General features: G+C 36.3%; 1 long non-coding RNA gene across 5 annotated transcripts; it reads right to left on the bottom strand.

The window, feature by feature from the left end:
* Positions 1–479: 479 nt before the first annotated feature.
* On the bottom strand, positions 480–27,136 carry LOC149795140 (uncharacterized). Of its 5 annotated transcripts, none has more exons than XR_016422265.1 (9): positions 26,049–27,136; positions 25,414–25,535; positions 20,395–20,509; positions 3,487–3,612; positions 3,052–3,168; positions 2,003–2,199; positions 1,345–1,502; positions 1,043–1,149; positions 480–590 (listed from the first exon to the last, which is right to left on the bottom strand). It is a non-coding gene; the product is annotated as an uncharacterized LOC149795140 (long non-coding RNA). The 5 variants fall into 5 exon arrangements; XR_016422264.1 differs by having other exon boundaries at positions 3,052–3,141; XR_016422263.1 differs by having other exon boundaries at positions 3,052–3,612.

Genomic DNA, 27,136 nt, shown 5'->3' with positions numbered 1-27,136 from the left:
AATACAGACACTTTTCTGCCATTTCCACTGGCATCATCTCATATGATGTTATTTAAAAAAACTTCCTACAACATACTCACAACATATAAAACCTTTATGCAAATCTGATGAAAGCTGCTTGTGTTTCTGAAACACATATTCCATACTGGTGGCAAGAATGTCCAAATCTACATTACAAAAATGAAAACATTACCATCCACCTAGGAGTTGCAAATGTATGAAATCCTCTTGTTGGGTAGTTTTACTAACAGGCTTTACAGCAGGGCCTTCCATTAGATTTAAATGTGGCAGGTAAGTTGACAAAGTAGGGTGGGGGGTTGGGGGGACCTACCCCAATGGGGATAATTCATTTTTTTTTAAAAGTAGCATGGTGTAAAGTAAAAGTAGATGGGCTGATAAGGAATCCACTGAATTTACAGACTAAAGGTTCAGACATTTGTTTTTAAGAGAAAAATGAAAGAAGGAAACAATACAACAGATATTTTAATATGACTTTAATGTTTATTTTCTAGATTTAATTAAGATTATGAATCAGAATCAGTCTCCAACTCCACTGTAAAGTTTATCTATTACTTCTTCTGCTCAGGCACCTGCAAATTAAAACAAAATTGTAATGCTTAAATAAAGTCATATCATCTCAGCACTAGTTACATATGCAGAAGTCATGTTAATCAGCATTATAAAAATGTATGAAATTTTCTTCACTGCACTTGTGCTTCCCTTACTATCGTTAAGCCATGATACAAGATAACTTTGCACTTACTTATCATTTCTGGCAAGTGGATGGTGCAATCAATTTGCACAAAGATGAATTTATTTCATCCAAATATTTCATGTGAATAAAAATTCCAAATGGAGGCACTTGTCCGATCAGACAAGATATATGCATATTGTAGTTAGCTGGACTCTAGCTTTGATAGTCCTGGGCAATAGGATAAGCTGATTTTGTTATCAGTTTAGAAATGCATCCGCTTTGCAAATACTATGCTTTAAAAGACGAAACTGAATCCAATATTGATGAAATAAGAGTCATTTGGATTACCTTGTTTTTTATCATTCTGCGTTGGTTGGGTGCATATTTGAGGGTCTCTGATATGGTCTCTTCCATTCCATTTGCCTTTGCTTTGCCATTAGTTTTCAAGCAGGCTTCTGCAAGAGTAATACAATGTTTTAAAAAAGTTTCACAACAAAGGATGCATTGCATTTTTCTAAATGCCAGCAATAATCAATGGAATATTTTTAAAACATGTACTTTGAAATGTGGTCTCAAGTTACTTTATCAATTCATTTAAAAATCTCTGGCAAGTCACATGAAAAACACAATTTAAATCAAGCCATACTTACTTATCAAAACCTGACATATCACAAGCTCTTGAAATGCTTTTTTCCCTTTATGTCCCTTTGGACTATACTCTGGCCAGTCTTTTTGTTTTAAGCTTTTTCATCATCCTGCAGACACTATCCCCAATTGTAAACCTGCCAAGGGAGCTCAAGTAGCATATCTGAAAATAATAATAATAATAATATTACTATTTTTTGATTTTGATATTATTATTAGTAGTAGTATTTCATGATCGATGTGACAAAATATGCTTGTATATAGTTATTTTTTGCCATGGTTTTGCAAGCAAATTTAATTTCTCTAACTTGAAAAAAATTTGATAACATTAACTATGCAACACAATGTACTAATAGCAATTATAAACCAAATTAACCACCGTGAATCTATTAACTTCATAAATGACATTCACTCAAGGATTGAATTAAAGTAGCCACATAATATGTAATAGTGTATATGTAGTAAAATACCTGTTACATGTTCATCTCTAAACATGTTTTGGCCTACATCCGTAAGACAAAACAGCCGACCACTACATGTTCACCCCACCCCCAAAAATAATTATACAGGCACTGCAGAACTTGCATAAATTATTTTGAGGTTCACAACAGCAAATAAAGGTTATAACAGTTTTTTTAAATAGAAAATAAAGCCCCAATTTACCATCTTCTTGGAGAGTTTGGGATTCTCCTCCAACCTCTGGCAAAGGCCCTCTAGTTCCTCCACTGAATCACATGGCATTGCAAGAATTTCTTCTCTATATTCTGTGTCTGGGCCTTGTGTATGAACTTGGAGGGCCAGCTGCTCCAACAAATTCTCAATATTTGTGTCCAGTTTCATAAGTACATTGAACTGGAAATCTGTAACAGATTTGTGATGAAATTAGTTTTGAAAGATCAAGATCATTATTATAAACTCCTTAAAAAGATCTGTACAGTGAACATGGGTTTAACAATGAAATATATTTATGGAATGAAATACATGGTTTTTGTACAGTTTATATGAAAACTTTTCCCATAATCCTTTATTTTTTTATTCCCTGGATATGTTGTTTCACTGCTGGTGTCTGTAAAGTCTGCATTCAATGTAGATGGTTTAGGCGTCTGACTTACACAAGACAATGGTATACATCAGAAAGAAAAATAAAAAAAACCAATGGAATGATGAACAGTCGACACATCAATGAAAAACAATTCATTGTTTATTTGCACAAATAAGTCTTGAACAGTATGTTTTATGACCTATAATTTAATTAATTAACATCTCACAATGTTCTGAAATAACAGTATCTAAGCTACAAGAGCTTGTGCTTTCATGTCATAATCTTCCATTTTGCAAACAAATTTTGATGTTGAATCAATGTATATGACCTTAGCATTGAACACTAACATTCAAAATGTCTACAAGATGACAAGACTATTATCAACTGAAGTGACAACAAACCAATGAGTTTTACGTGCATTGAACATAAGCATTTTTAAATGCTATAAAATGTGTTTTTAGTGTATGGCCACAAATTACCCAACATTTTGTCAAACATAAAACAGTTCTACTACCTTAGATGAGAATTAAATTCATAAATACAGTGTATAATTGACCTACTCGTATTTAGAGAGCTGTAAATGAAATAAGAGATTATATAAAAGTCAACACCTGTAGTATTTGTTTCATTATTCTATAATGTACATTTTTTTTCCATCCTCAATACTTACTACTTGCAGAGGAACTGGCAGAGAGAAATCTTTATATTCTCCACTCCAGAGTGGATGGGGATGGTGATGGTGTTGTCCTTCTGGATGCAGCTAAGAGTATAAAGATTATCACTACTCCTTAATTGCAGTAAAAAAGAAACAAAGAAATCAGACTGGATTTTTTGGCATGTAAACAAAATGCATACTGGTTGCAATGACCACTGTATATAAAGCAGTGATACAATATATCACAAAATGCATTCTTTTTTAACAAAACATCTAATCTCATATATACAGCATCATGAGTAAGTAAGTACTCTTAAACACATCTTATTAAACAGACAGAAAAATGATGAAATTTATACATACTTTTGATAAAGAATTTCCAATTGTGGCATGGTATAAAAGCAATTGATAAAAAATAAAAAGAGACCAGATAAACTAAATAGAACATACCAGCAGGATAAGAGGAAATCTTGGAGTCTGCAAAATACTCTCCATTTCAGGAGGTTTTGGATGAGATGGCTGACCAGAAAGGTTTCCACTTGAGATTTTCATCTTTTTTCAGTTCTTCATTTTCATCTGAAATGTCAATGAGAACTTGTAAATACTGTATGAGTCCTTGAATACACTGACTCCTTGTGACATACAGGGTTTGCAGAACAATCGCTAGCAATATTCACCACTTTTAAATCCAGCTGGTGAATTTTCACCATGAAATGCATCCGAATGCAGTGAATAATCCTGGATTAAAGACAAAATAGTGTACAGAAATGTGCAATAAATTAGTCAAGCTCCAGACAAAACAAAGATATGATTTATCTCTGATTCATAATGACTTTTCTTGTGCTACACATTTTACCAATGCAAATTACATTGAATTTTGTAAATTAAATGGTACAATTAAGATATGTATGTCAAAAGATTACTAATCTTCAGCTTTCCAATTAATGCTAAACACAAGTATCAAGTCATGTATTTAGTCTCTCACCACCAATAAATGCATTTTTAAGTAATCATCCTAGAGTGCACCAAAGTCATGTGAACTTGATCCAATTCCAACATTACTGCTGCTTGAGTGCTTAGATCCAGTATTGCCTTCACTAACTGATGTTATTAATACCTCTCTCTCATCAGCATAATTTCCATCATTTTTCAAAACTCCCATTGTAAAACCTCTGCTGAAGAAACTAACACTACACCATAAGGATTTAAAGAACTACTGCCCGGTTTCTAATCTCCAATTCATATAAAAAATCTTACAAAAGGTTGTTCAATCCCAGCTTGCATCTTGTCTGAATTCAAACAGTCTTTTTAGCAATGTACAATCTGCATATCGCCCTTGCCACAGGACACAAATTGTGTCTGCAAATAGATTACACTCCAGCCCAGTTGATCTATGTTGTGGTGTTGCACAGGGGTCTGTTCTTGGACCTGTTCTCTACACTCTATACACTCAGCTGCTCTCAAGTGTCATAGATCATCATCCAGTGTCTCACCAGTTGTACACTGATGACACCCAAATATACAAATCTAGCCACCCAACTGAAGTTGATGCTACCATCCAAGGTGTAGAGATGTGCATTTCTGATGTGAAATCATGGATGACTTGTAACAAGCTGCAGATGAATGATGATAAAACTGAGGCCATTCTGATTACAACACAAAGACTTTCTCATTCACGTCCTTTACCTCACACAATAAATATCAGCAACACCAACATTAAATTCACACAATCAGTACAAAACCTAGGTGTTACTCTGGACAGTACTCTCACATTGCACCAACATGTCATGAACATATGCAAGGCTGCATATCTTGAGCTGAGACACATCAGCTCCATTCTCAGATATCTTTCAGTTGATGCCACTAAAACACTTGTGTGTTCATTACTACTTTCAAGACTGGACTATGGTAACTCAATTCTGTCTGGTTCATCTTAATATCTACTGCAGAGACTTCAAAAAGTTCAAAACATAGCTGCTTGGATCATACTCAGAGTACCACAATCAGAGCACACCTCCCCGCTGCTCTGTACCCAACACTGGCTATCCATTCGATCCAGAATCAAACACAACATTAGTTCTCTGTGCTACGTTTCACTGACAGACTCTAGTCCAACATACCTATCCGACCTCACCTATGTGTACACACAAGCAAGATACTTACACTCCTCTTCCGACAATCATATACTCATTATTCTCACTATGAAAACAGAGTCACATGGACAGCATTCTTTTGCATACCAGGGCCCAGCAACATGGAATGAATTGCCCACTGAACTTAGACACAAAGACGCAGTGATCCCATTCAAGAGTGCTCTCAAAACTACTTATTCTGACTGCAAAAACAAACTTAATGACTTAATAATGTTAACTACCTTAAATATTCTCAGCATGTTTTTTATGTTTTCTAATTTCATGGTGTTTGTTTTTGTAATCATATCATTGTGTATGTTTTTATGTTGTCTAATGTTGCAAAGCGCTTAGAGCTTCTAAAGATTAGGCGCTATACAAAGTCCTCATTATTATTATTATTATATTTAGCTTGGATGAATATTTTTTAAATCAGTGGCCATAACTAAAACAATGGGATTTTGTTTTATGATCATAAAAGTATGTTGGACACCATCCATGATGTACAATGCTGTCTGACATTTCTATGCACCTAAGGTTTCCATCTCAAATATTAAAGCAAAATGCATACCAAATTTGACAGATTGACGAAAATAAAAAAAAGCAATGCTTACCATTTGAAAAGAGGCAATTGTCACTAGAATATTCTATTCAAAATGATATTAATTTTGGACACAGGGGATACCACCCCCATGTTTTCCTGACTCGTGATATGTCGGCCTATTCTGTGCACAGCTTTAAAAGATGTAATGTTTATCCATCGAGCTATAGAAATGAAATACATTTACTGTAGACTGTTTCTGTCAGCAGTTAAGTTGAGTAATTAGGTCAGGTTTATAGCTAGTTTACAAAATTCAATGTAGAATGCCAATAAATGACAAGATATATTTTTGCAAACTAAAGTGATCTTGAAAAAAGATTAGTAAAGTTTAACATTTTATAAAAAATAAGCTATTATGTGGAAGAGAAACAACAATGAAATAGGATGCAATGTGTTTGCGTCTTGTTGATGGGGGAAAATTACTAAAGAATTTAGAAACAGACTATACGCTGGGGAATTTTTTGAGAATTTATGTTCTGGCGACAAGTTTACATATTGGGTAGCAGATGATTTTGCATGTGCGGGACAACTTCTTGCAAAATTGGAAACTTGGATTAAAATGCAGTATTGTTTTAAGGTATACATTACCATATTTTATATAATGTATTGTATGATTCTAAAAGATGCATAGTTAATCGGAATTTCTGGGTTACAGATTCAAGAAGGTCATGGAGTGGGTCTACATGTTGACTAATAAATTACTATTTGATCCCCTAGGTGATATTTCAATTCAAAATTAAAACTAATAATACTTAATGTATAACCAAAAATGCGACAACCTGGTGGAGAGGCGAAAATGGATATAAAAAACTTCCATATAGCCTCAGCAAATTTAAACTGAATAAATAGGGAAAAAATAATTAAACTAAACAACAAGACAAATTATGATATGATTTTCATACAAGAAACACATAATAAGTTGACTAAAGAACTAATAACTTCATATGAGGAAAAATTAAATGGGGTTATAATTGTAAATGATTATAAGGAGATGTAAGGGGAGGGGTAGCTACTTTTATCAAGAATAAAATGGGAGTAACTTGGGAGCAAAAAAACAAGGGAAACTTTTTTGCAGGAAGATTGATACATATTGTGATACAGGACACTCATTTTATAAATGTATAAATACCTGCTAATAAAAACAAAAAGCAACAATTCATTGAAAACCTGTTTAAATATGTAGAAACAATTTCAAAGGCCCCCCTCCAATCTGTGTTGATATTGATGGAAATATTGTGGATCTGATGTGCAATCTTACTGCATGCAAATCTTTCCAGAAAGCACCTATGTACTGTTTAGACACCGGTATTTGGTAACAGCCATATCTAGCGCAAAATTCAAAATGGTCATAGGACAGAAGGTTGAGTAGCTACAATGTCACAGCCTCAATGTCTCCACGAAGTAGGGATAGTAATATTTGTGCTAGGGTTGTGCTATTCCATGTCGATTTACAAGTAACCAAACAGGATTTGATTTGGAAATATTTTTCGCAAAAAGATCTCTTCTGCCAATGGTAGCTCAATGGTTGGGAGAAATACTGGCAAGTCAGATGTGTATAAAATGTACAGCAATGTGTGCAGATAAAATTGTCAAAAATGTTTGCAGGTTTTAATGAAAGGGCTATATCAGCCTTGAAAGTGCCAGAAATTATCATTACAGATGTGGCTTGAGTCTACATGTTTTCAGTTAACAAAAACAGAGTATCAAATCTAGTAACTGGCATCCTTGTTAATTTGACTAATAACTATTTTTAATTAACCATTTCAGATTTATAAATATATACTCAATAGTAGTGAAGTGGGATGATATAGCATCAATGGGACTTACCATTAAAAACCACCCTGGGACGATATAGCGTCAATGGGAAATTTAACATTATGGAAACCCTTGGGACGATATAGCGTCAAGGGGAATTTAACATGGGAATATGGGACTGTTTAGCGTCAAGGGGAATTGAACAGGGTGGGACTGTACAGCGTCAAGGGGAATTTAACATGGGCAAAAAAAAAAAAAAAAAAAAAATCTTGGGCCTGTTGAGCATCAAGGGGAAATGGAACAGGGTCAGGACCCTATTTTAATAAGGTCCCGACCTGATGGGTCTATGGAAATGGAACAGGCGAATATTGAAACAGGGAGGGGTCTCTATTTTTTATTTTTTTTAAAACAAAAAAAAAAAGAAAAAAAAAAGGGTAGGCAATGAAAGTCAAGATCTTTTCGAGACCTATGAGTGGCCCTGAAAAGGGCCTTTGGGTTTCTTCTTCTTCTAACTCTTCCACTTCTTCAACCATCTTCTAACTTTTACCAATATTCCTGTCATCTTCTTCTTTATTTCTGACTCAGGCATCCAGTCAGGATGACCTATCACTCGGAATTTCTCCTGTATTCTTATCCAGTTATTGTTGAGTTTCTCAAAGCTTTTTTTTCTCTTTCTATTTTCTTCTTCTTTTCTTTCCTTAGACCACTTTTCTTTGATGTTCTTTACCTCTTCCGTCAGCACTTTCCTCATTACTTCTTCCATTTTTGTCAACTGGTCGAACCCCCATTTTACGTATCACCACTCCATCCAATACAATACTTTTTCCAGGAAGCGCCCGACTTGGATGACATGGTCCAGTGCTTCCTTCAAACTTCCCACTCTGACATAAGGTGGGTCAGTAAATCCGCTTGACTTGTTGACTTCTTCTTCTATCATCCCTGCGATGAGATCTCCGGCCACCTTTAGTCCTTTGACTTGAATAGTTAACAAGTCTTGCCTATTTCCATCACTCCATTCCTTTTCTATTCTTCCTACAACATATTCAACATCCATTATCCAAAAATAGATATCTCTTAATAGATTGAATAATTTTGTCACCTCCATCTTCTTTGTTTATTCCGTGGAATGGTCTGAACGATTGTTGTTGTTGTTGAGTTGAATTATAGTGGCGTGCACTTCGCATTGAGCATGTACCACTGGTTTATGATGCCACAGGCACCTAACTGATTACTCCTTGGAGGAAGGAATGGAGCCACTTCCTCCAGGCATATCTGTGTTCACAGAACACTAATTGATTGGGCCGTCAGGTCAAGGTACTTTTGTGTACACATCGATCTGATTGTAAGGCCTATGTTTTGTTTGAGTGGGATTGGACCCAGCACACACTCTGTCATTCATTTGCACTGATTAGCGACTAGTGGGATTGGACCCGATCTAGTCCGTATTTTTAATTTATGATGCGTGCACTGCACGTATGTGTTTTGATGTCTGTCCGTCGCAAAGGGCGAAAGTGGTCAGGCTCGGGCGGAGTTGTCTTGCCACAGGTTAGCAGGGTTTTTCCGATCCAGGGTATTTTTGTTCTAAATTTCCGTCTTTGGAATTTTGAATCATAAAAACTCTGTGCTGTTTTTAAGAGAGATAGAGTCTATTGAGGTCGATGTTAGCTTTTAGGTGACAGTATTTGTCGATTGGTTTTGCAGCCTTGTGCTGCTGGCCCTGGATGGAGTTGGTGTTTTTTCCATCTTACTGAGTAATTGTTTTTGGGTCCTAATTATCTAGTTGTAAATTTTGGTTGCAGCCTTGTGCTGCTGGCCCTATAGTCACTGGTTTTTTTTGACTACCTTATACAAGTAATTTTTGGGGTGGTATTCTATATATTTGTTATATTTGCAGCATTGTGCCGCCGGGCCCGATAGTCGTTGGGTTTTTTTGACTACCTTATATGTGTAAGTTTAGGGTCTTAATACGGGGGATCCCTGATGGTCTATTCTTGCGACCACCTTTTACGTTCTATTTTGGGACTATATGGTTATACCTAGTTTTTGTCTTAGCTGTCACCTATGTAGAAGATAGACTTTTGGAGCTGTTAGTTAGGGTGTTAGGTGAGTATTAAGTTAGGAGAAGTGGAGAAGGTTTGTTTTGTTTTTCCCACCACCCACCCCCTGTATATTTCTTCCTGGTATTTGAACTAGGTGTTTTTTAATTTAATGATATTTGTTTGTAGAGTTTTATCAGTCAGTGGGCTAGTTTTGATAAAATGAGTTTTTCTATTGTTCAGAATTTGGTACTTGTTTTGTGAGTGTATTTATTTTGTAATACTTTTGGCTAGATTCGGATTAGATTCCCTCGTCGATCACACTCGCCTCTCATAAATGGAGAGTTCGGGGAGACCGAATCCTTGTCTTCGCCATTGGTCCAAATTTGATATATATATATTTTATGTAAGTATTTATTAGTGTAATTTAGATAATTTCATTGCTTAGCCGGTTTCGGATTAGATTCTCTCGTCGATCACACGGTCTGAATGACGAATACTGTAGGTTCTTATAGTTAAAGCGCAGACCTGAAGGAAAACATCCCCCTAAGACTAAAATCTTATATTACCAAGATCATCACTTAAAACGTACAATTCACAATCTTCTCCTAGAGCAAAAGTAATCCACATAGTAAGTAATTTCAGACCACTGCCATTCAGGGTAACGTTCAAGAATCTCATTGAACTCTTTTGATGTAAACGGTCTAAAGCGATATAATAGTATGAATGCACCCTTGACCCAGAGAAATCTAACACACTGGTTGACTTTTTTCACTTATCTCTTGTGAATTTCTCGGAATAAAAGTTCTACAGTTATCCATTGAGATTTCACTCTGGCAAGCCCCTGCCAAACTTCCTTGTAAATCTTCTCTTGCAGTTCTTTAGGTAATGATTCAATATCGTTTTTGAAATGAAGTTTAAATACTGGTCTCGATGATGTCCAACATTTGACTCCTAACCAATCTGGTTTCTTCTTTAACGACATGGTAAGTTACTTCAATTTCTCGGTCCCACTAAGGGTAAGTAATGACAATTCGGTGACCAACGAGCATGTTCTAGATAGGCCGAATCTTGTGGTTCCCAGTGGTGAAGTGACACACCGCAACTGAAGCACTTGACTTTATCCCCTTCGTGCAAGTAGAAAAATCTGGCTCTGGCTAATTCTTTGGGGATCGGTCCTCCCAGATACTTAGGCCATTTTCCTTTGAATGATTGAAGACGATTTTCAAAGTCGCAGTATTCTGACAAACACACAGGGAACGAATATTCGTCTTTCACAGGTTCATTTCGATGAGGGCTGGGTGACATGGACAGGAGTTTGCTCAAGTCTGGATGACATCCGTAGGGGGGTAGACGTGAAGGTGAACATCCACATTTAAAATGAAACCCAGTAAAGTGTCCAAGAGGACGAGCAGCATCGCTTTCGCATCCCTCAGGTTTGACACGCACAGCATCACTTTCCATGAGAGGGGTAGTGAGAACAAAGTTCTCGTGATGCTTTACGGCATCGCTAAGGTCACAGCGTACAGCATCGTTCCCATCGCAAGGCTCACAATCACATTCCACTTCAGAAGCCCCAAACTTGAATTGTGCCTTTCTGAATTTGTTTTGTGTTTCTCTGAAAGGATTCATCTTGTTCGCTTGGTCTTGGTAGTCACAATGAACTATCGATCTTGACCATAGCCCCTTTTTATACTAGTCACAATGCAGTCTCAAGCTTGTACATCGTTCCTTTTTTATATCTAGTTTTTGAAGGTACTGTCTCTAAGGTACCGTCATAATTGTACCGTAGTGTAATGGGTGGAAAGGCCATAGAAAGGTAAGGGCAGTGCAAAGACCATCGAGTGTGTTCCAGAATAGCTGAACCTTTATAGATACATAGATCCATTCGTAACTTCAGTCCACAAGCGAAACACTGTACTTCGTATCCCAATCCTGACTCAGGTCCCAAGTAGACAAATCCTGTTCTAGCTAAAACATGCGAAGAAGGTAATCCTTCCCTATCCGTAAACTATTTCTGAAATGTGTCCAATCGACGGGCACAATCACAATAGTCAGGTAAGAAGACTGGAAAATGGTAGGGTTTGAACTTGGAGTTCTCATCAGGTTTCTCACTTGATTCTTGCTGTGGCGTAGTCATGCTTCTGGTGAGTGGCTATCCACTTACAACCAATGTTTTATACCGACATGTCCATATGGCAATATAAAGTGATTGGGAAGCCGCACTCACTTCTGATACACGATTTGACAGACTTTTTCCAAGGGTCGACTGACGATGTGGTGAGTGGGTAAACGTACAATCTTGTTCGGTTGATAGGTGGTCACTTTAAAGTGTTCATCTTCTCTAGACTGCAAAGCTTCTTTCAATACGCCAAAGTTCACCACTCGACTGGTACGATAATTCAGAGTCAATCCTTTCACTTTACACTTCGTGTGCACTTCTCCTTGTTTGTCCCAGTATTCGTAGCCGTAATTTTTAAGACCGCCACTGGCGAAACTTAGAATCTTGTCGTCAGAATGCTCGTCTGTCCAGGCTCCTAAACGGTCTCCTTCGATGTTAGAGTGCTGTTGACTCGGGTGATCGATGTAGATGCAACTATCCGTGTCAAAGTACAGGACGCGTTCCCCTAACAGTTCTAAAGCTTCGTACAGTTTTAAGCGAGCATGAGCTGTCACGTAAGCTGCAATGATGACATTTCCAAAAGGATCGGCTTCTACAAAGTCCAGATCTTCTTCGTAATTGACTAAGATCAAATCTTCGCGAACGACGTCCACGTGTTTGATGAATTTAGTTTTGTTGTGAATCATCTGGAAGTAGCAGGAAGGTTCTGTCAAATATTCTTGGGTAAACACGGTCGTTGTGCCATTTTACCCCACAAGCAATTTAACATCACTTTGGCAAACGATCGCCTGCCTTTGTTTTTCTCGATGTGATCTAAAGTAATGCCTTCTTGTGCCCAGTATTTCTCTTTGAATGTCTTTTGGTCTTCGGGAGTGTGATACCAGGACGGATAACCACTGGCTTCTTGCTTTAGTTTCAAAAAGGCATCCACGTAGTCTGCCAAAATGCCTTTCTGAGTGGGGTCACCCTTGTTGTATTGTTCTGTCTTGGGAAAGTGACAAATTTCATACACTTCTAACAGTTGGTATCCCATGTCCAGAGCTTTGAACAATTCTACGCTGACCCACGTCCCCGTCAAGGCCCGTTCTTCCTGGGTGTGCTGACAAGGTTGGTCTTGGTTGCACGTTTCAGCACAAGTACGGCACAAAGGAAACATCAGTTTGTCTTGACAATGGTGAGGTAGAACGGGATGGTACAAGTCAGTGGGAGCCAAAACTTTACATTTGATCAAGCCTTCATATTGTCGAATGTTTTTCAAATCGATGTGTTCCGTCAACAATTGTGGGTGCCCTGCAGGAAAGCGACAATATTTGCACACGTAGGGATACAGTGAACACACGTCCAAGTATTTGATTTCTTCTCCTTTCTCTTCGTCGGCTTGGTACAGCAAACTGGTGGCATTGGTCCTTCCTCCGTACAAACTATCCCTCGTGTTCAGGGGGTCCATGAACTGGTAACTTTCCACGAGGTGTTTAAACTCTGGATCGGTTTTCAAACGGTGATGGTACTCGTGTTCCCACATTTCCACCACTTAGTATCCTTCCTGTTCTAACTTTAGGCGTTGCTGACATGTGGCCTGGTACAAGTCTTCCATGGTTCATTGTAAAAACTGATTTTTAGTGCCACGGTCAGGGTAACAGACGGGGCATCCGTGAAATAAGCAACCTTTAAACTCGTACACAATCTTGGGGTTTTCTAAGTCCCAACCATCGACCGAATGCATTCTGATGGTCTTTTCACCCCCTCCGTTGCGGGCATGCTGAATCCATTTGTCTTCCTTGTCACACAAGTAATGTAACCAGCGTAGGGCTTTGACCGAGTATTGACGTTTGACATAGTTGGTCATTTGAGGACTGATGACAGCCACGGTGTTTTCAGGCATGAATCATTGCCGGTACACTAAGGAACATGCTTTGGCAATGGTGCAAGCTTCTTTGAAAGGATCGACCCCTCCGTGTTCCATGAACAGTTCTCGAAATTTTCCACAGCAACACCGTAAAATGACCACGTCGGAACGACAATACTTTAGCATTTCTTCCTGAAAGTCGAAAGGGTCAGAGGCGTGAGCCTGGTACCAAGCGTAGAAAGCTTCTCGTTGTTCGGTACGCATGTTGTCAGGGTCGTAATAGTGAGCCTCAGGCAAATGGGGTAGAACGGTGTGTTGATTGGCTTCCGTATTGAAAAAGTGTGGAAAGCACCCTTTAGCCATTTCTGTCATTCCAAACGTTTTAGGCATTCGACTCAAAGGCATGGCTAAGTAACTCATCGAATCTTTAAACTGTACTTGTCCCACTTGCATGAAAATGATTTTGGCTCCATTCAAAGTGACTTTAGGACGTTCGATGCCATGTTCTGTATAGTATCTGTGAAGAAACTGTCCATCGAATCCGGAGAAATTGTGAGCCATCACTGTGGCATGACGATGACAATCTCCGTAACGTTCGATGTCCTCTTGGATCCACGTCTTGTCGATGGGGTGTAAGACCCATCGAGCGAAATCAGCTAGCGTGTTCGGTCCTCGAAAGATTTTTTCACGTCCTCCAGAAATCTTGCTGCAGTGAAGGCAATGACTGAAAATAGGTTCTTGAATGCACTTCTCGCACGCTCGATGAGCCACGCAGAAATTAGGAATGTGAATACCAGTCTCTTGCATGCATTCAAAATCGAAAAAGATGAAATTGCCTTTCTTCTTGTGACCGATCTCTTTCTCTGGTTGGGGTTGGTATTTTTGCACATAGCATTCGTGTTCCAAGTCCACGATGTGGCAGCAAATGTGACATTTTTTCTTTCCTCGACACAGGTGTGCCTTGGCATTATTGGTAAGTATGCCTTGTCCACAGGTAGGGCACAATCTCAGCAGCTGACAAGCACATTTCTTCTGTGAACCTTGCATCTTCAAATGTTGTTGGTAACAGGCAGGGCTGACAAACGTGCGCAGACCAGTTGAACAATGCACTCGTTCTTGTCCTTCGCTCAGACAGGGTGGAGAGGCCAAACATGCTGAGCATTTCAATCCACATCTCGGTGATGAACCCTTCTGCTTTCTCTAACAGTACTTCGGACTTGAAATCTTTAAACTTCACCGTGTATTTGTAAGCTGTAGTTCTAAATTTTCTAGAGGGATGCTCTTCCGTCTCTTGAATGGAATAGTACTTTTCACGGTTGACTAAGGGTGGTGAACTTTGTTAAGAGGGTTTGGATTCTGGTTCACTCATGTCCTCTTCAAAATCACTGGCATGAATTTGTGCCAAGACTTCAGCCCTGGTACGAGGCGATAAAGCATGTTTCTGCCTCTTACTTTCTTCTTCCTTCTTCTCAAATGAATTGAATCGTTTCATCTTGATAGCAAAAAGTCAAATGACTAAAGTTTAAACACCATGGACTAATTTATAGTCATAGCAGACCAGAGTATATAAAAGGGTATGTGTCTTGTCCTTTCACTATTCATTTCACTCTCAAACCGAGCACAACGATGGAAGAGACTACCCAGATCGAACGTTTCATCAGAGCTTTGCGAGGGGTCATCCAAAAATTCTCTTCAGACCAGCCGAGGGACTACTCTCCTTCCTTTCAAGATAAAAGTCAAGATACTTGCTATATCTGCCAGAAGAAAGGGCATTGGTCTTCAGAGTGTCCAGACCGTCAAAAAAGAAAAAAAGGGGCTAGAAAAGACAAAAGTCAAGATATCTGTTATTATTGTCAAGAAAAAGGACACTGGTCTCCAGATTGCCCAAAAAAGAAACAAGGAGTCAGAAGAAGAGAGGGATTCTTCAGAGGAAGAAGAGGAAGAAAACAGGTGAAGAAAAAGAAACAGGAGAAGAAAAGAAGAAGAGAAGAAAGTGAGGAGGAATAGGAGGAAAAGACTGTGGTGGTGAAGAAATTCAAAAAACTCAGAGAGTGAACAATGAGACAGAAGAAGTTTATGAACTTTTTAAAGTGCTCTGTTGTGAATTGTGAATTGGATTGTAAATATTTATAAAAGAATAAATTAGGTATTAAAAGGTAAGTGTCTTTGGGTTTTGATTTTAAAATAAGAACCTACACTCACACACTCATACACACGTACTACAGAGGTAAAATGTTTTTTTTTTATAGTTTGAATGGATGTTGGCAATTGAAAGTCTATCTCTTTTCGACAGACGTGGGTGGCCCTGAAAAGGGCCTTTTTTGGTGTAGGGGTGAGTTTAAGCAATCAACTTTAACTGCCTTAAGCCTTTGCCACGGCCAAGGCCTACTTCTGGACTGCGTAGTGTTGATGATGATGATTTGGTTGAAATCACTAAGGGTGGCACGGGAGGCTTAGTCACAGGGTTGGAGTGTTTAGCTTGGGAAGGTCGTATTCTCTTTGGTCGTAATAAAGAAGTCTGATAACATTTGTTTCAGACTTCTTAACTCCGCTAAAATGTCTAACAGTACCGTGACCATTTGATTTTCACACCCTTGTTTCTTTGCTGCTGCTTCTTCTTCTTCTTGTTTTTTCTTACCTCTTCTTTTTGCTGCTGTTGCTGTAGGAGAAAAGCTTGTTCCGCTTCCTTTTGCTGTTGTATAAATTTCTCCAATTCTTCTTTCTGTCTCTGTCTAAATTTCTCCACGTGTGGTAATGAAGGAGAAGGTGACGAAGGTTCCGGAACAAATTCTTGCGAGGTAAGAAAATCCACAAAATCCCAATTCACCTCTTCTGAAAGTAAGTCCGGTTTCCCTTGGGTAGTCTCCACAGCTGGTGCACCCCAATTTATCGTTTTCTGAGTTTCCGTCATGTTGAAAAACTGTCGCATGAATTGACTGCACACAGGTGCTAGCAAATCTATATAGACCACATGACGTCACAGACTGCTCTCTTCGGATTGGATGTGGGCGTGTTTGGATTGGTCAGTGAACTCCGTTTCAATCCTTCCTCTCCCTATAAATAAGTGTAGTTCACTGCATTCCTTCACCTGTTCTCGGCGCCTCAACATGTGGACCAACGTTCAATCTTCTATGCTTGTGTCTTCGATGATGTTCAGGACAGACATACCGATGTACGTCCGATCCAAGTGGACACTTGTCCATAGGACAGATACCAGCCTATGGATACGTAGGATCTATGTGGAGAGGCAAGGATGTCTCAAAAGAGTTTTAGTCTATGGTCCTGCAGTCAGGCGAAGCCTAAGGACAAGAAGAAGTCACAGATGCCCTTTATGTTAAGGGCATATTAACATAAACCCAAAGGCCCTTTTCAGGGCCACTCATAGGTCTCGAAAAGATCTTGACTTTCACTGCCTACCCTTTTTTTATTTTTTTTTTTGTTTTAAAAAAAAAAAAAAATAGAGACCCCTCCCTGTTTCAATTTTCGCCTGTTCCATTTCCATAGACCCATCAGGTCGGGACCTTATTAAAATAGGGTCCCGACCCTGCTCCATTTCCCCTTGACGCTCAACAGGCCCAAGATTTTTTTTTTTTTTTGCCCATGTTAAATTCCCCTTGACGCTATACAGTCCCACCCTGTTCAATTCCCCTTGACGCTAAACAGTCCCATATTCCCATGTTAAATTCCCCTTGATGCTATATCATCCCAGGGGTTTCCACAATGTTAAATTTCCCATTGACGCTATATCGTCCCAGGGTGGTTTTTAATGGTAAGTCCCATTGAGGCTATATCGTCCCACTTCACTACTCTCAATGTGTTTATACCAATATTAAGTTTCTGTATGTCACTGTGTTTAAGTTTTGATTTTCTCTGTTTTATTTCACTTGATACAAACACATGCTGACTAATCTTGTCATGTGGTGTATCTCGATCATACTGTAAAAGTGCATAGCTTAACACAGGTTTCGAACTCTTGCTATGAGCAGCAGCAGTAAACATGGCATGTACCACTAGAAATCAACTTTTTTTCTTCTTGGCTATAAAATCATTAGGTACTAATGTGTAAACTATTAAGTTGGTAATTTTTTAAATATAATTATTGTGCAGATTTACTAAATGTACTTTTGCGATACTAAGTCCCATGTTTGTTTAAAGGTTCTAACAAGCTGGGGTTTTTATGCAATATGTCATAAGTATATAAGGTGTTGTGGGCTGCATGTATGAAGACAGCTCAGCAGCTTTCTAACTAATATTGCAATTACTATGAGCTTTTTTAAAAGTTATTTATTTTTTTTAAGCTGTTTCTTACTGTTCTGTATATAGTTTAGAAACTTTAAGCAATATTTTGGACTAGTCCGATAACATAAGACACATCACCCAATATATTTGTTGGGGGGCTGATGGGTCTTACTGCCTAACGAAGGGTGCTGTGTGGAGCGTTTTGATGTCGACTAACAGTGTAATGAAAGTCAAATTTTCTGAAATATCACACACAACTGGTAACCAATAACAATGCATTTCTACAAAGTAAAGTTATAATGTTTTTGTCAGACTTCACTTATCCTGATGTCTTTTCTCTAATAAATTCAAATTCTCACAAAAGAACCGGACCTGTTTTCAAGTTTTGTTGGCCCACATTTCAGTTGGCTGGAAAGCGATGAAAGTCAGGAATGCCAAAATCGGGTTAAGCTGAAACATTATTCTTTAAGGAAACAAATAAAAATATGTTTTGCCTATTGGAACTGTAAGCAATGTTTTGTTTCATTCAAGAAACATATTCCCCACATGAACCTACTTAAACAAACTTTGGCGTACCTCGACTACCATTGCATTGCAACAAATTCAAATGTATGTCAATGGAACATGAAAATGTGTCCATTTGCTAGTGTCATATTTTCACTCCACCAGGATAAAGACAGCACTGCAAGTATATTAATTACACATAAATTAGTGGAAGAGTGTCGATATAGGCTGCCAAGTGTGTGAGCTATTCCTGAAACTTGGACTACTCATTCCGATGACAATTGACATTGGAACACATATACATGGCCGTTATTTGGGTAGTAAGACATAGCACTAAAACAAAATATTTTGGACTTGTACATTTTTGTTTAAGATTTTATTTAAGCACAAAATATTTATTGATGGAATTTAATGTGCTTTTCTCTATTCTAAATTATATAATTAATATTCATTCCTAACTTATTTTACAAGCAAACTACATATAGTTATATCATTTGTTATAAGAACTTGGCTATATTGTCAAGTGAGTGTTATCTTCACATACCAACACGTGTATGTACTGATTTTCTGTATTTAAGACTCTAATTCCATGCCTGAGAAATTTTTCTTATGCTGCAATACATGATTCAATTTCTTATACAGTATAGGTCCAAAAATGTTCTTAGGGATATAGAATACCCAAGTCATTGTGAGTGTTATCCTTGCTGATTTGATCTTTGCAATACAATTTAATCATTACTTAATCCATGATATGATTGAGGTTTTTTTAAACTAGTAATTTTTTAAATTACATTACATTCTTTTGTAATGTAACAAATCCAAATCACACACACACACTTAATCTAGCACTTCACACACATAATTCCAATGTCTTCACAAAAAGCTCAAAATGTCAAAGTCACTGTGAGTGTTATCTTCACTGACATAATATTCTAACTTCAAGTCAACAATAACTTATTAATCTAGCAATCCAGAAAAGCATAATTTAATGACATTTTTCTTTCATAATTTACTAGTTGTCTAAGTCTGAGGTGGGCAAACTATTTTTCAATGTAGCCACAGGTGTGGCGAATGAGAAGTGAAAAACATCATACGATGCCACAACTGAGCCAAACTTACATGGCCAATTTGCCACTTGTGGCAATTGGTCACAAGGTTGCCCACCCTGGGTCTAAGTCAGTGTGACCATTGTCATTACCAGCCTGAAACCCAATTTAATGCCATTTGTATAAATTCATTTCAAATAAATATTATGATATAGTTGAAGTGTAAAGTCAAGCGAGTATTCTGTTTGCAGATTTTACATTTTAGATATTACAGTAAAGTCATATTTTCTCTTGTGTAGTGAACTTTATTGCAACTGGTTCCAAAATAGTAAAACTTATTCAGTTTTCATTCACCAGAATAGGTATTAATACAATCCTGAACTAACTGTATGGTACTAAAATATACCCTGATCTTGTGTGAGATTGTAATATACAGAACTATACCTCAAGACAACAATAATATATTGAATTTATATTATATCAAGACTGTCATGGTTATGAACTCCAACTTTATTCAGGTTTTTTCATAATAAATGATCATCTTGTGTTATGGCTGAAAAGAAATCAGAGTTCATTTTAACTCCATTCTCTCCACATTTGTCAGTTGTTATGAGGCATACTCATCATCAGTGTTATAGTAAAATGTAATCTTATCTGGATCAATCTTGCTGGTGTAATATATGAATGGAGAAAGAATATTATCATCCAGATTAAAATATTTTTTATTCAGACTCTACTGAAAATTTTAGCTGGATATGTGATACGGAGCCTGATGTGTACGAACAAAGCAATGCGTACCATGACCTTTTTAATTTAACATTTTAAACTCCTGCAGAAGAAAGAGATTTTTAGATCCATTAAATTGTATTAACAAAAACATTTCTTCAGTATGATTTTCCTTTACTTAGTAGTGACACAACTCATATTTTAAAGTTGTTGTTTTGTGTTTGGTTTGGCTTTTTATGGTAAAGCAACACAAGTAAGTTATTTAGTGCCAAGGCACTTTAAGTATAGTGCCTTGCCCAAGGACGCACCATGGTAGCTAACCCAGGTTGGTCCGATGGTAGAATTTGAACCTACCTTATTTCACAGGTCCAGAAAGCTAACCACTGAGCAACTACAGCTCCCCATCTTATAGTGGAATGCTGGTATACTTTATGATCAAGAAGGATGGGTTGGGGTATGCATGTTGCATCTGAAAAAAGTGATGGAATTTTTGTTTACATAATATTTTAGTCATACAATATGAATCATTTTCTATAGATTTAAGATGTATCAGATCAAGTTAAGAAAAATTATATATTCTGTTTCCTGGGAATGTACTAAAATTCACTGTTAATGTTTGATTTTTTTGGTAGTAAGCTTACTTGGTATTTTTTTCTTTTTAACTTGAATACCTAATTTGTTAACATCCTGTCCTAAATCTTCATGGTTCTGTCTATAAAGTGACAACTGTTGATACATGTAGGGAAGTTTTTGTTTATATCTTTTGATTTTTGTGGTTCTGGAAGTTGCAGTATTTGTTGTTGTATTATTAACCATTTCAGTAATTTAATGAATGCAGAGTATACTGCTCTATAAATGAAATTTATGGGAAGATAATGTAAAAGTATGTTTCACTGCAAATATAAATTGTTTAAAATAATAATATATCATTTATCATATGACTATTCAATTGTGGTAACTAGTATTCCATCCAATATCTATATATTAAAATATGTCTTTTCATACAGCTGGTGATCATTTAGATACAAGTCCAATTGAACATAATCAAATTATCAGTGCAGGTGTTTTTATTAGTAGTAGTATTGCAAGTATAAGTGTTAGTATTAAGATTTCATATACAGGTATGATAAGTGTATCATAATGTTTAAATGATGCTCCTTGTTACAACATAAAATATGTTCATTGAAACAAATGGTTCACTGGTAAATTGGCAGTAAAGGTCTTCACTGAATTATGTTGCATAAACTATTTTACAATAAAACATATATGATGCATCTCAATTATGATGATGTGGAGGAGGAGGATTAATAATAATGCAGTTTAAGTTATCTTCATCACATAAGTTCTAGCAGATGTGTCATTTTTATGTGGCTCATTATCAGTTTGAAACTGGTCTATGATTCCTGGATCTGGACATATCTGGCCCCCTGCTGTTGTGCTGCTATGGTCTTTACAGTTCATTAGGATATCAGTTACACTTGGTTTACATTTAGAACCCCATGGGATGGAATGCCCAGTTTGAAACTGAGAGAATGGTTAATTATCCATAATATAACTCCTGCAGTTATTATTAGGTTTGATATCAAGGTCTTTCATTAAAAGCTTTTCAACTCATGTTCTGTTCTACCATACAGATAAATAAAGTCAAATTCAAGGCTTTCAGAATTGTCCAGTTTGTTTCATGTGTTGTCAGTTTAATGGGCAGGTAACTAAATGTGCAGCAGACGGACTGTATATTGCCACTGTACCACATAAATATCAGTGCTTAGTCTGCTCTCAGTGGCTGTGGTTTGATTAGTTACAAGTATCATCACATGTGACTAATTATTAACCAATGTAATGAAACTTATATAATTAGAAGGCTGTATTTAAAAACTCTAAAGATCTTAAATGTGTGCTAGAGGGTAGGGTTAGCAGTTATAATCCCAATTATGTTGTGACGAGCAAAAAGCACTGCACACATTTGAGCTTTTAGTTTGGTTCTGGTAGGGTCAAAACATGCAGGTACATTTTGATCTTTAAAAATTAACATAATTCCCATGTAATACTTTCCAAACCTAAGTATGCAATTGATCTGATAAAAGTTCTGAGATTACTGTTTAGGCTCTGTTCTTACAATACTAGATATACCTGACTACTCCACAGTGAAATGGCCAACTGTTAAGTTATATAAGCCAGATGAGTAATGTTAGCCATTTGTTTAAGTGTTTTCTCATTAATTTCATTTGTGTCACAGAGTTGCATGCAATATTTCTTTCTAGAATAAATTTATTTTATTTTCTAATTGTGTATTTTATGGTCTCACTGGACAGTTTATCTGGTGAATTTTCATCCGACAATGACCAATTACAGAAAAATGAGAATAATTTTACACTGAAGATACTAACAAAAACAAACTAATGATTTTTGTAGAAAGCATACATGTGAGATTTTGACTGCAGTAATCAGGTTAATTCCTGATGCAGCTATTGATTTCTATACTGAACCATCACTGCCACCATCTCCTAAATTTTACATTCATTTTTGACAAGAAATAGCTATTTTCAATATTTTTCTGTGACAAGGCAGCTAAAAGAATCAGTATGTGGCTTATGCATGAATAAAGTTCACTAGTACTATAACAAATTAGCATACTTTTTTCATCAACCCTCAACCATCTAGATTTTTTTATATTTGCCTCTGTAGCAGACACACATCAAGGTCAGCAGCTCATTTGCAGATCAAGCATTTGATCTCCAATGCTCATCTAACTGTGACAGGCAGTCACTAACAAGCCAACCTATTTACATGCCTAACTCAAAGTAAATCTAAACCACATTATAGATTTAGCTTATGTGTGAATTTAGAAATGCTAGGCTTGTGATAATTAGGTTCATGCCTTCTACCTTAAAAATTAGGTGTATGTCAAAATACAAAATTATCCAGTGAGACCTATGATGTTAATTTTAATCCTATGGGATTTGTGACATAAAAAACCCAAATGCTTTATGTATTAAAAGGTAACTAATGGGGGCAGGATCTGCAGTGAATCAATGGTATGTATGATAGACTCCTGATAAAAATGTTTGTGTTACAATCCTGTTATCAAGTCAACCAGGTTACCTACTACAATGTACCCTTGCCTTACTCCAATTCCCTCAGTACTCAGTAAACAACTAGTGTTGCTGTACATAACAAAACCAGTCCATATTGATTTTACCTATTTTACTAAATCCTGACAAAAATAATTCTCTAAATAAAGCATGATTAATATGTGAAGGTCTCGCATGTAATCAAACTCTTCCAAGCTTTTAATGATATGAACCGATTTATCAATGTTTATCAAATTTACATGAAAAACTATTTCTTATTTGTTATCAAATATGTTAGATGTTTTGATCATATAAGCATTTCTGCTACATTAGATCAAAATAATCTTTTTGTCAGAAATAGAGCCCTTATAGTATTTGCAAGGTCAACCAATCAGATGCAGAATTTGAGTTTAATATGAATGAATATTTTTTTTACAAAATTGCTCCTTTGCTATATCTTGATGAGATAAATCTATTTACCAAGTCTGATAAAATTAATGAGAAATAGTTTTAAGAGCAGTAGCAAGAATGGCGAGTGAGATGTAGAACCACCACATTATTTGCATAGAATTTGCTTACAGCCTCAGACATACAAGCAAATAATTAAACAAGTCAGATCTAAATTTGACCATAAACACTGTTGTGCAAGTCGTAAGAAACTCTGCCAATCAGATGCAAGGTCACTTCATTAACATACCTTTATCACACTCATAATAAGCATCATTGTGAAGCTTGACTATAGAAGCCCAATGGCCAAGTATGATCAAACTTGAATCAGCAGTAGTGGTTATAACCTCGTGTATTTGTATGCATCTTCACTTCTTCAATCTAGATCTCATTTATATAAGCATGTATTCTAAATTTAGTAAAAACTGCACTATATGCATAAATACTGCATGCGGTGGTAACATGCTCAGTCAGGTGAAAGATCACTTTATTATTATTAATGGTTAACACTCATCAAACTTCGAGGACAACTTAATGATTTTAGTCTATATTGTGGAAGTATGGCTTTTAGGTTGGTTAAAAGAACTCAACTAATCTTATACATGATCACCTCGTGTATATACTTGGATTTTGCTGAATTCCTAAAGCATGGAAAGATGCCATAAAAAACCACCTAGTACATAATAATTTTGATAAGCAGGATGATAAAATAACGAACTTGCGAAAACAAGATTCACTCAAGTTTATTTACAAAGATCTTTGACAGGAAGCTAAAAGGCAGCACACTGCGAAGCAAGAAACTTGGATGCAAGTATTAAATAAAAATATAAGTAGTGAGGAGTGGTCTGATATATATAGCCGGGCAAAATGCTGTACCAAGGATACCAAGTTGATCTCTTTTAACTTTAAATTAATCCATAGAATAATCGCTACTAATGATATTCTTAAAAGAATTAACATATTTGATGACAACAAATGTACTTTCTGTAAGAGTGAAACTGAAAGTATTGAGCATCTCTTTTATGACTGCAGTATTACTTCACAGTTTTGGTACCGTTTTAATGAAGTTTTTGCACCTTTTTGCCCAAATATTGTACATCTGTCCAAAAAAGAAACATTTTTAGGAAGTGAACAACTGGACAGTTTGGATAATTTTCTGCTTATTTTGGCAAAATATTATATTTATACTTGCAGATTCAATATGAAAAATCCTTCTATTTTTGCTTTTAAGCAAATAGTTGCAATGCATAAGAACATTGAAAATTACACTGCCAAGGTAAATAAAAAAGAGGACCAATTTCTTCAAAAATGGACCTCAACAATGAACATTTAACTTGTCTCTGACTTGAGGGTAAACAGGAACAAAATACTGTAATATCACAAAAGCCATGTCACCTAGATTTTGGCCATATGCATGTGTATATGCGTGTGTGTGTGTGTGTGTTTTTCTTTTTTACTTTCTCTGTAGATTATATTTATTATCCCTAGATTATCTGATAACCAGAAATGTTTGATTGTAAGGTGATCCTGGGATGGTTCCCCGACCCAGTGGTCAACATATTACGGGGTTAATAAAAAAAAAAAGAAAAAAAAAAAAAAAAAACTTGGATTTTGCTCATTATTAGATTTATCCAAGATGTTGATTTAAGCCCAAAACCAAGTTTTATATAAACAAATTGATCAGAACTATGGACTCCAAAGTAGCTAATTTCTTACTGTTGAAAGACAGAAGGGATGTGAAATAAATAACACACTCTGGACCATTACATAAACCCACTTAGCCTTTTGACCAGTTGAGATAAAATAGCAACAATAATGTTAATTCAGATTGATAAATTATGTTTTCTCACATTACCTCTAGCCCTTTTCAACATGGATGGTATTTTTCTTCCACATATGTCAGCTCTTAATTAGTGTCCCTTTTCCATCATGAATGTTGTAGGTGAAACTCTCAGAATTAGGCTTTTTAATTTGTATCTGAAAAAGAAAAAAATTATTGGTCTGCATATATCAATGTCACCTTTTCTGTATTAAATTAAAATACCATATATGTGTGTGTGTGTGTGTGTGTGTGTGTGTTCATTTTAGAATTTAAGCATACTTGTCTCCATGTGTTTATTTTACAATTGATGATGATAACACATAACTGGTTCAATTGATAAAATGTTATTTCTGACTTCTTACAACTGCTCATTATATCTGAATTTACATTCAATGTTTGTTTTAATTAACATATTTTGGATAATGGGCAAATTATTTATTTTGTAGTTTATCATTATATCATTTATCAGTAATTTATCATTCAAATATTTAAAATATAGTACCATTATACTGACTTCATATTCTATATGATATCCCAGCAATACATGTTAAGCAGATAAGTGCAAATAAAAATGTTTAGAATGTAAAAGCTACTCCAAGCTCAAAGAAGATCTGCAAAAGATGATCTCCAACATATTACCAAACAAAAAGCGAAGTTAACGCAGTTACCTTTTTTATGAGGTCTCAAACACCAACGGTACTGTACAGCTACGTCTTCTGAGTTTTACCGTCATCTTGTCTTTCAAACCAGAATTAATTTCTTGAGCTCTTACAAAATGAAGAAAATTTTAAATACTATAATTTAAGCAGCTTCTTTACATGACATAAGATAAATTATGGCACAGTGTTATGTCTTTCAGCACGACGCAACTTCACATTTGGACGGCGTGCTGTGTGGGCATCCCTGACACAGCAACTGACATGAATCCTTTATTAGCAGACAATAATTCGGAATAAATCCTCCGCAAATCTAACATTCTCGATTTTTCATAGTTCCACTTTTTCACTGTTGCATTTGTTTGATTGTGCTCATGAAGTTCAATGAATCAAGTTCATTTGCTGTCTGAAATCCCGGTTCAGTTGGTATTTTCTTCCGCGCATGATGCCGTGTAAATACAAGTTACGGTCGACATTCAAAGTGGTTTAGGTTAATTTATTATTTTCCTTTATTAAGGTCATTTGCAGAAAGTGTTTCGCTAGGATGAGATAATTTTTAAAAAAATATATCAAAAATAAAACTTTCTTTTCCAACGCTAATACTGGATATATTTCAATTTGTGATTGATACTATAAATAAATATTTAAAAAAACATTTTAGCCCGTGGCTTCGGCGCGCCACTCGTTTTTGTGGGTTTTTTAAAATGTTGTTGGTGTTGTTTTGGTTTTTGTGTGTGTGTATCACACTAAGAAACATACCAGGTATTAGGCCTAACGTAGGAAAAGAAATTATCCTCTATTTGTTACTATTCTTACTGTAAAATGACGCAAAAGTGATCAAATTGCTATTAAGATTTTGTTTTATATAACACTTACCGCTCGTTTTCCTCGAGATAAAGCAGCCACTTCAAAATGATTATAAAATCTGTGACAGATGAAGAATGTGGTTTAAATAATTCGTAATCGCCTGCCTTAAATACTGTAGGGATTTGCTAATGTATTTCATGGCCCTCGTTTGAATAGATAACAACGATCATGTATATCGACCAAAATTTGTATATTCCTGCCCACGATCATGTATTTTGTATTAAACCGTATAT

Source organism: Sinohyriopsis cumingii, chromosome 7 (genome assembly GCF_028554795.1).
Source record: "Sinohyriopsis cumingii isolate HCF-2022 chromosome 7, ASM2855479v2, whole genome shotgun sequence".
In the NCBI taxonomy this organism is placed as follows: domain Eukaryota; kingdom Metazoa; phylum Mollusca; class Bivalvia; order Unionida; family Unionidae; genus Sinohyriopsis; species Sinohyriopsis cumingii.
Note: the sequence above shows the minus strand (reverse complement) of the source record. Positions and strands in the feature narration are given on the sequence as shown.